This window comes from Borostomias antarcticus, assembly GCF_949987555.1.
Source record: "Borostomias antarcticus genome assembly, chromosome: 15".
Classification (NCBI taxonomy): Eukaryota; Metazoa; Chordata; class Actinopteri; order Stomiiformes; family Stomiidae; genus Borostomias; species Borostomias antarcticus.
The window spans coordinates 21,412,886-21,423,454 of record NC_140248.1 but is presented as its reverse complement, the minus strand read 5'-3'; the positions used below and the strand labels follow the sequence as shown (position 1 = coordinate 21,423,454).

General features: G+C 42.5%; 1 protein-coding gene across 1 annotated transcript in view; it reads left to right on the top strand.

The window, feature by feature from the left end:
- Positions 1 to 2,997: 2,997 nt before the first annotated feature.
- Positions 2,998 to 10,569, top strand: part of coro6 (coronin 6) — a gene marked incomplete at its 3' end in the record, with an annotated part of 17,641 nt that continues 10,069 nt past the window's right edge. Inside the window, exon 1 of the mRNA XM_084450058.1 lies at positions 2,998 to 3,040. The remainder of the gene's footprint in view (positions 3,041 to 10,569) is intronic.

The window sequence follows — 10,569 nt, the reverse complement described above, 5'->3', positions numbered from 1 at the left end:
GTGTGTGTGTCTGAGTCTGGGTCGCCGTCTGTCTGACTGGTCCTCCGAGCCTTCCCTGCCTGCCTGTGTGTGTGTCCACCAGGACGAGGAGGGGAGAGGGCTATCGATCTGCTGACTCACTCTCGCCCCTCCCTCCCCTTCCCTTCCCCTTCCTTCCTCCTTTGAATATTGAAGCCTCAATTGTTGAGTAAACCTGATGATCTGTGCCTGATAGGGCTACAACAGGGAGTGTTATTATAGGGGAACAAGGGCCATTACTAGATAAGTAATGACCAAATTGAAGATTTTTTTCTATGAGAAGGGTTCTTCATGATCGCCCCTATCATGGCCTGTGGTTAAAGGATAATTCCAGTCTATGATTTTTTTTTACCTCTAAACACATGTAATATCTGTCTTGTTTACAATGAAATCAAAAAAATATTATTTTTTTTGCAATGAGTTGAATTAACTGAAATTGGTGGGTACAGATGCTGTTATTTTGAAAGACTCAATTAACCAGCATGCATTGCGCAAAACTGAACCATCGCTCAACCAATGTCAATGCATGGAGGTGTGGCCTTATTAGGAGCAAAATATAGCGAACATTTGTGTCATTATCGGGGTCTCTCAACCATGGATGTATTAATAGCTGTCAACTAACGTTAAATTGCCACATGTTTCAATGTTTACACAGACAGAAACAATCTTCTGCAATTTACTTTAGTTTATTCCTTCAACAACTCATGATGTTTTTATGAAGTCTTGTAGAACATTTTATTGGTGCAGTAGCCTACTGTTAATCTACAACACTGTAAGGTCATGAATATACACTGTATGATTACACTGGACATTTGTAATACATTTGTAATAAACTGTGAAAGTTAAGATCAATTTCATTTGTAGTTAACCACGTATCCTTGTTTAGACAACGATTACACTGGAAAAGCTGGTCACAGACAGGTTTGAGCATTACAAAAGGAATGTAATCCCTTCAACTCTCCACTAGATGGAGCTAGAGTGGTGATACAGTAGTCAAGAAGTGTTTAATGTGAAGGTAAACCAATATATTTTACAAGGGAGAAGTCAGAGAGGATAGTATGCAGGCTGATGTCATTCATTTAAATCTACACCACATTTACCTTTATCTACCACTAGAGATAGTAATATGTTTGAGAAAAAACTGGAGTTTGAAATATCCCAGGTGTTTTAGGACAAAACAAGTGTCATAGTGGAATACTCCATAGGATGATTTTTTTATAGAAAATTTGCATAAGAAACCGGTCCCAGACTTTGATCAGACCAGGTTTGGACTAGTATAAACTGCAACTTAAGTGTTGTCGCATCATATTACATAACACTCTGTCTGTCACATTACTACTGACCAATCTGGACAAGAATATCTTCATCACAGATTCTGTTATTGGATAAGATGATAAGATAGTTAGGGATTAAGCAAACTTATTTTGTATGAAACGTCATGTCAAGAAGATATTTCTTCAGAATTTCTGTTTTTTTTTAGATCTCTTTTGCATGTTTTTGGGACCAATAAACCATTTGGGACCTGCATCGAAACTCTGTTTTGAACTGTCTTTTCAAAGGATAAAGGACTTGTCAAAATGTTAGTCTTCAATATAGTGAACTACTAACTACCGTCAGAACTTCATCCTGAGTTTGAGACTCAATTACAACAATTTAGAGACACCGATATTTTAAATATCCGATACATTTTAAGTCAGCTTAAGATTGCTATTTTTGATGCTATTTTTGATCAGAAAAAGGTTACATCACAACATCATCTTTGAGTATTTGCTTTGCACATAACTTAGAACTAGGCTATTTGATCTGCATTTTGGGGAAATATTTTATAAGCCTAATTTTTGCATATAAGCTAGCCTAATTGTTAGCTTAGTTGTATTCCTTGTTAACTACAGCCTTCCTGAAACTATTAGGTCCCTTGTTATTTGTCAGGCACCGTTGGCTTCAGTTAAAATTGAATAACTTCACAACCATTAGTTTACCTGAAAAAGGCACAAGAAAAGATTAATTCCTTTTACCATCATCATCGTTGTCATCATCATCATCCAACTCCTTTGCTAGCATCACTGTCACAGAAGGTTTAGGAGGAGCATTCTCTTCATCCTCTGACTCCTCATCTGCATAGGGAAGAGGCAAGAACTCAAATTACACAAGAGGTGGAGATCTGGTTTGTTTTGGGCTGTTGAAGTCTTTGAAATCGAGAGTTTAACATGTTTTTGAATGATTTTTCAAGATGCCCACATCCATTGTATGACCAAAACGGAGGTTTAAGAGCAATTATCAGACTTTTTCAAAAGTGCTAGTTTTGTCAACGTTTGATCTGAACCATTGTATATGATCATAAGTAACCTTAAAACAGGGCTAAACATGCATTTTCCCTTTACTACTCCTTTTAGGATTATACACGATGCATCATTGGTAGCCTACGGGTCTGGGGGACTTGAAAAACTGCGTGGACAGCATGGTTTCTGAATTTTACCTCCATGCCTGGTTACACAGTAATGTACATGCTTACAGCTCGGTTAAGTTTTTAGACCGGGTGTAGGGTGCTAAATTAGGTTACCTCTCTCCCACACACTCGTGCGGCACAACACTTGCCCGTGATCACTGACCCTGGCGCGCGAGCCCAGTGCAATCTACCGGAGCTGTCACTGGTGCGCGAGATAGCCCGAGACCGAGAGCGCGTTCCAAAATAGACGGGACCGCTTTGACGCCCTGCCTGATATCCCCACACCCTCCCCTCTCTCATTCTCTCACACCCTCCCCTCTCTCATTCTCACTGTCCCCGAATTCTACCCGTCCTATCCTTCTCTTCTCTCGTTCACGACCGAGGAGCGTCACGTAGCCTAGTTTTACTGCGCGCCCGTCCGGGGAAGTCCGCACCGACTATACAAAACTGGATCACAGAGAACCGTCAAATTTACTATAATAATCCGGGAGCTTCACAGGGAACGGGGAACTACCATTGGGAAGGGGGAGAGGAGAACTCGGGGCGAAGAATCGGCTGATAGCCCCTAAACCCGAGGTGAGTTGTATCTATGACATTAGAAAGCAGTGTTTCTTCTGGTGCGCTCGCTGCAAAGGTGCGACAGTCTCTCTGCTGCATTGCCCCTTAAGTGCGTTTCCTTGATAATCAGACTATGACATTGTGACTGCGCACTTCTTTTCTCTGACAGAAAGGCAACACATGCACTGCCTGGTCATGGATCCCGAACTAAACGGAGCACGTTGCACAATTAGAGTGCGCGTGTGGATGACCTCTTCCCCACAACTCTCGCTCCCCAATTTATAACGGTTTCCAGGACTGCGTGTGTGCGCGCGTGTGTGACGAGGCTACAAATGGACAGGTCAGGGAGAAGCCTATCATTGTTCTATTTGGGATCGGTGAATTACCCTCCTGAGGCCATGGCAGGGGGTGGGACGGGGTGGGACAGGGTTAGTTTGGCATGTCTATATTAGGAAAGTGACCGTGTCATTCTTTCGCTCTCGCTCGAGAGCCATGCAATGCCATGCGCTAGGGTGGGCCATCTCATCAGTAAGGCAACAGCTAATAACATCAGCAGTCAGTAAGTTACAACTTTACTGACACACAACACAGAGTAACGTGCACATGAACAGTTGAATTGTCCTTGATTGCATCTATAGGCTTCTAGACTGTCCTGTTGCTATTAGTAGAAATTTAGTTTGTACAGTTGTAGGCCCAAACATATACTTATTTATCATTTTAATTCACATTGTCTACCTTTTCTGTCAATTAAACATTTTTAGAATAAGAAACGGCAATATGCCTTGACCCATTCTGTTAGGTTCATGTATATAGACTAACACTTCACATTGACTTCTCAAAGTAGCTACTGTAATGGAATTACCTGATAAGAGCTTCCAAGTCAGGAGCCTCAGGCACTAGTGTTTGAATCATATGATGTATATTATGTGTATGCATTACTTCAGTATTTAGAGCACTGGAGTAGGCTACTGTATGTCTATAACCCTATAACCCTATAACCTTCAGCACTAGATTATGCTCTTAGTCACTTGTTTTAGAAAGAAGATGCACTTGTGAGTTCTGGCAAGTAGTAGTGCATTGGCTCTTCCTACGTTAAATGCAATTATTGTTAGTCGCTTTGGATAAAAGCGTCTGCTAAATGACTAATGTAATGTCTGTAATGTAACCCATAGAACAGCCTCTCTGAACAGGGAATTGTCATGCATGCCAGTTCCCTGCTTAGGCTAACAAATTAATGTACTGGGTTCTGGGTTCTTCAGGGACTGGGGTAATTCTGGATTTGGGTTTCTAGTGCCTGCCAGCCAGCTTTCTGCTGCATACGGGTCCACTTTGAATTGTATTGAATAGAGTTGTATTAGGCCGACTCGTGCAGACACAGGTAGCCTACTGATACTTGTTACTCTGACAAAAACACTTAACACCTCAGTTATTTGAGGTCGCTTGTGTTTCTTTGTGTCTATCTCTCCATCCTCATCTGTTGGTTGCTTGTCAGACATCAGTTTGTGTGTGTGTGTGTGTGTGTGTGTGTGTGTGTGTGTGTGTGTGTGTGTGTGTGTATGCATGTGTGTGTCTGTGTGTGTGTGTTTTTGTGAGGCTGTACCTACAGGCGTGTATGCACGCATTTATGTGTGTGTGTGTGTGTGTGTGTGTGTGTGTGTGTGTGTGTGTGTGTGTGTGTGTGCGTGTGTGTGTGTGAGAGAGAGAGAGAGAGGCAGACAGACAGAAAGACAATCACCTATTAATATCTGTGCAGATGGACACCAGGGCTCTAGAATTTGTGTCCTGGGTTTTCTGAGCATACACCCCCCTGGCCTTTTGCCTGGGACAGCAACATGACAACAGTACAGCAGAAACAGACACATGGCAACACAACATAATTGCAACAGTATACAAACAGATACATGACAACACAACATAATTGCAACAGTATACAAACAGAAACATGACAACACAATGCAGAAAGACACATGACAACACAACATAGTTACAACAGTACAGAAGAAAGGATTACAACACGACCACATTACTGCAGCACTAAGGTAACATCCACATGACTATGCACTGTACTATTCTGATAATATTCTATAAGGGTAAAATGCTATTCGAGAAATAGGTAATTTTCTACATGTGCCATGTGTAATTACTCATATGATTATGATTTTGCTTACTGCTGCACTTCTTTCTAAAATGTTGTATTTCACTTGATTTCTTAATTTTTATGACTTTGTTAGGGGCCAAAGCAAAGCTGCGTAGGCCATTGTGTTTGTACCTTTCCTTATTATTATGGGCTGGGCAGACTCAGCTGCTGGTCCCTCTTGTATTTACCAATATTCTGAATCTGAAACTTCCTAGGAAGTCTGATTTCCCATGCATGGAAATCACCAAGCTTTGCACATAGGTCCAGTCCTATGCCAAACGTTCTCAACTGGCATTGTGGGCCAATAGTCCTGATATATATATAGTGAGTTTATAATCATTCCCAACTACAGTGTATAAGCAAACATATTCACATTGTCAATCCAGTTATTAGGGGTACAAACACGCCACAGTTTTAAACTGGATGGGGGCTGCTACAGGGAGCCAGTGTAGTGTGTGAATGAACAGAAGTTGTGTGGTGGACTTGGGGAGGTTGAACACAAGGTGAGCAGCAGTTTGCTGGACAGGCTCCAGAGGTCTGATGGCTGACACCGGGGCCCCAGCAAGGAGGAAGTTGCAGTAGTCCAGGCGGGAGATGACAGGAACCTAGACAATTACCTGCGACACCTCTTCAGTGAGGAAGGGGGAATCCTCCTAATGTCGTAGAACAGGAATCTGCAGTCAACTTGAATGAAACTCATGGGCTATGCTATATGACAGCATCATGCATAGATGGACAGTTTGACATGAAATAAAACCGCTGACGTTGCGCAAAGAAAACATTTTATTTCAGGTATTAAAATATGTTTAAAAGGCAGTGCTATAGAAGGTTGTCTCTTTCCAGCACTGTATAGCCGGTGTGCCCTCAGACCTGGTTCTGTAGTGGTCCTGAAACACAGAATACCCTGTTAGCTGGGACAGAACTCACAATTACACTAGAAGTACAATCTGTGATTCATAGTAGACTGTTCACTGGCAGCTGTGAGACAGTAGTGACACAGTTCTTCACCAGATGGTTTTGAGCCACATAAAATAGGTTGTCTACTGTTAGCTAAAAGCAACAAGCAGCATGATCATATACTGTAGACCTGTAGTTAAGATGAATCAACCAACAACAACCTTTAGGCTCTCACTAGTTCTCACCCATTATGTGAGAGACGAGGTGTTTGGTCATTCAGTTATTTAGTGTCATATATTGACTGGACGTGTGTAATTTGCAATACAAGTGTAAGTGGCACCTTGATTGGTTACACCATCAGTACATGATTAGATGAAAAGGCGTGATGTCAGGGTAACTCACCTTAGGCGATTGGCTTGGTCGCGGATCATGTGATGTCAGCTGGTCAAACCCAGGGACTGAGCGTGAGAGAAAGAGAGAGAGAGAGTTCTCTCTCTCCCCCATAGATGCCAGAGAGAAAGAAAGAAAGAAAGAAAGAAAGAAAGAAAGAAAGAAAGAAAGAAAGAAAGAAAGAAAGAAAGAAAGAAAGAAAGAAAGAAAGAAAGAAAGAAAGAAAGAAAGAAAGAAAGAAAGAGGTTAATACAGGCATTAACGATGCATTAGAACTTATCTGGCTTCTTAGACACACCTCATCCTTCACCTACACATACTTGCGGTGTCCATGATGTTGAAGAGATAGGATTTGCCTCTGGAGTTAGGCAGCACCATAGTGACTGGGGAACTCTTGATGCCAACGCCTCTCTGTGAGAAAATACAACATGATATTTTCCAGGTGCTGCATTACAACCACAATACTCCAAAATGACATGGAGGCAAAACTTGACAACTGACAGAGCCAAACACTTACGTCCTGTGTGGGGAAGAGAAATAAAAGAGTGAGGGTAAGCAGAATGAAGATCAAGGTGTGAGAAACAGTGAACCTAACGGCTCAGTAGGAGCAGGATGGAGTGTCTGACCTTGTCATGATGGAGGTGACCTCAGAGAGGGGACGATATGGATCAGCTGTGGGCTGTCCGTCAGATCAACCAGGAACCTGCATTAAAAGAATCACAAGGGGGCCCGGCAGAGGGGCGGAAGGGACATCATGTCAACCAGATAATTCATAATGAGAAGATATTGCAATGGAGTTTGTGAGAGAGATGGCATTTGCTGTTCACATTCCTTATTGCAAATCACTGACCTTGAAACACAAGGTCTCTTTTCACGTTGATGGAAGCAATTCCTTCAACTTTGAAGATAGTGTCGTTTTTCGTGATACATTTATTGCCTTCCACCAGTTTGTTGCACAGTTCTTTGAACAGGGCAACTTTTGTCAGTTTCCCCATCAGTAACTGCACACATACTATATAGTTATCTTTTACAGATCAGCTCTGGGCGGTCCAGCAGATCATCCAGGAACTTGCACAAAAGGAATCACAGACGGCTCGGCAGAGGGCAGACGGGAAGGGGGGTGGGGGTCAGTGTGTGTAAGCGTTCATAGATTTAGCGTACATATACATATATACTACACACACACACATATATATATACTTTTTACATAGTTTTCTTTGATTTTCCAGAACAAGTGCTATCATCTTGATGCACATTAAAGTTCGCTATAAAGGAAATAGAGTATGGCTCAGTTCAAGATTTGGCACACACTCTATTCATAAAGCACTGCTCCATATTATCAAGTGTGCCTGATGTATCCACGGCTATTAAATCATTTCTTACTCTACCCGTGACTGTCGCAAGTGCCGAAAGATCATTCTCAAAGCTTAAACTACTTAAAACATTTCTGAGAAGTACTATGGTACATGAGAGATTGTCGGGGCTGGCCATCTTGAATATTTTGAATAAACACGCACGCAGTGTGGATTTAAAGAGCGTGGTAAGGGATTTTGCTCATCGATACACCAAAAGATGTGTACATGTATTATACTCGAGCCTGTAAGAAAACAGATGTTAGGCCTATGTAAGAAAACAGATGATTTGTAAGAAAACAGACATCTGTATTGATAAGATAAATGTGTATTCCCAATTCATGTAATATTTGTTTCTTGAATGAAAAGTTAGTTTTATCTTTCTCCACCAGTTGTGTGACAGCATGAATTGAGTCATGGTCGGAGAATCAGCAACTTGACAGCTCTTTTATAGTTTAAGGTTAAAAAGTTCAAAATGTATTCTCGATACAATTAACCCCAATCTGGATCAGTGTTCTACTGCCGTTTGTTAAATTCGAATGTGCTCTTTTTTGGGGGGATGGGGTGTTGAGGGGAGGGCACAGTAAGACTCCAGATAAAAACACTGCACGTGAAGAGGAAGAGAGACTTGTTCTGTGTATGCGTGAATGTGTGTTTTGCGCAAATGTGTGTGTGCGTGCGCATGTGTGTGTATTTGGATGTTTCAGTATTCTCACCTGTATGTGTCTGCAGTCGTGTCCTGGTGCCGGCAGCTGCATGCATCTGAATGTGATTTACATCTCAGGGACACTTAGGGATTTTTTGCCCAATCATCCAGAAGAGCATTTGTGAGGTCAGACGCTGATGTAGGACAAGGCCTTACATCACCAAGCGCAATGCCAAGCGTCGGATGGAGTGGTGAAAAGCACACTGCCACTGTACTCTGGAAACGTGTTCTGTGGAGTGACAAATCACACTTCTCTATCTGGTAGTCTGATGAACGAGTCTGTGTTTGGCGAATGCCAGGAGAATGTTACCTGCCTAACTGCATTGTGCCAGCTGTAAAGTTTAGGAGGAGGGATTGTTTTTCTGGGTTTGACTTAGGCCCCTTAGTTCCAGTGAAGGAAAATGTTAATGCTTCAGCTTACCAAGACATTTTGGACATTTCTATGCTTCCAACTTTGTGGGAACAGTTTGTGGAAGGCCCTTTTCTGTTCCAGCATGACTGTACCCCCATTCTCAACAGCCATGGGCCTTGCGAGAGAAGGGCCCATTCTCTGTTGGAAAGTTTTCTCTCAACCGTCCCTTCCACCCCACGGACCCAAGTGCAACTGCACTGCCTGCACTTTCTATATTTACGACCTGCATACCAGGGGCCAAGCATCAAGCACAACAAGTGCATCAAAGGCAACAAGTGCAACACGCTATTGACACGTTTGAACTATGTGGTCATTGAAATTGTCAATGAAAGTATGATGAAACCGCGATCCAGTGGCTTTGTACAAAAACGCTTATATCAACATCAAAATGTAATCTAGCAATTTTGTGTCCAATTAGTAAATTGTAAAGCATCCATCCTCAAAGTCTGGACTCCAGTCCTGATGCAGACCAAACTACAACTGTCTCCGGACTCTTAGCAAATTATACTTTTCATAGTATTATTTCCTAGACATCGCCACAACGTAACAAGTCAAAATTCTCTGCTTTCTCCACTGCAAGCATACTTTGAATGTCCTCTGCTTTGAGGGGTTGGTGTTGGCAGTGTTGCCAGATTTTGAGCTTTAGTAGTTAGCCTGACGTTAGTTTTAGTGTCAGTTATTTCTAGTGTACCTGTAGCTGGCATGTTCAAAGGTGGCCAACAGAAAAATCAACAGTGAAAATAGGCAATTCAGATGAATGGATCAAAAAATATGCCCTCATCCTCCCTCCAACGAGCACCAAACCGATGTGCCACGAAACGATAACTCTTGTGACGTGGCAATGTGAGAGAGACCTTACCAGAAAAATCAACAGGATTAAATCGAACAGGAGGAGATGATACAGGAAGTGAGGAGATAAGACAGGAGGTGAGGAAATGATACAGGAGGTGAGGAAATAATACAGGAGGCGAGGAGATAATACAGGAGGCGAGGAGATAATACAGGAAGTGAGGAAATAAGACAGGAAGTGAGGAAATAAGACAGGAAGTGAGGAAATAAGACAGGAAGTGAGGAAATAAGACAGGAAGTGAGAAAATAAGACGGGAGGTGAGGAAATGATACAGGAGGTGAGGAAATTATACAGGAGGTGAAGAAATAAGACAGGAGGTGAGGGAATGATACAGGAGGTGAGGAAATAAGACAGGAGGTGAGGCGAGGAGACAGAAGGAAAGAAGACAGGAGTGGAGAGGAGAGGACAAGATACAGGTGGTGGAGGTGAGGAGATAAGACAGGAGGTGAGGAAACGGGGTGAGGAGATAAGACACGAGATGAGGAGAGGAGACATGAGGAGAGGATACAGGAGGTGAGGAGATAAGACAGAGGTGAGGAGATAAGACAGGAGATTCACCGTTGTCGGGTGTGTGTGTGTGTACCCCTGTTGTAGAGCATCCCATGATGTATTCACACAACCAAAAGGAACCACATTTGGCCACGGGGGGCGCTACAGCAATCGATTGTGTTTTTGCCACTTTTAAGCATTTTAGCTTGTTATAGCGGCACCCTGTGGCCAAACAGCTTCATATTTCAGCAGTGAGAAATTGGCATAGCGGTTAGGCCTAAACAGGAAATTAGCTCTCTAGAACCCCATTTTGT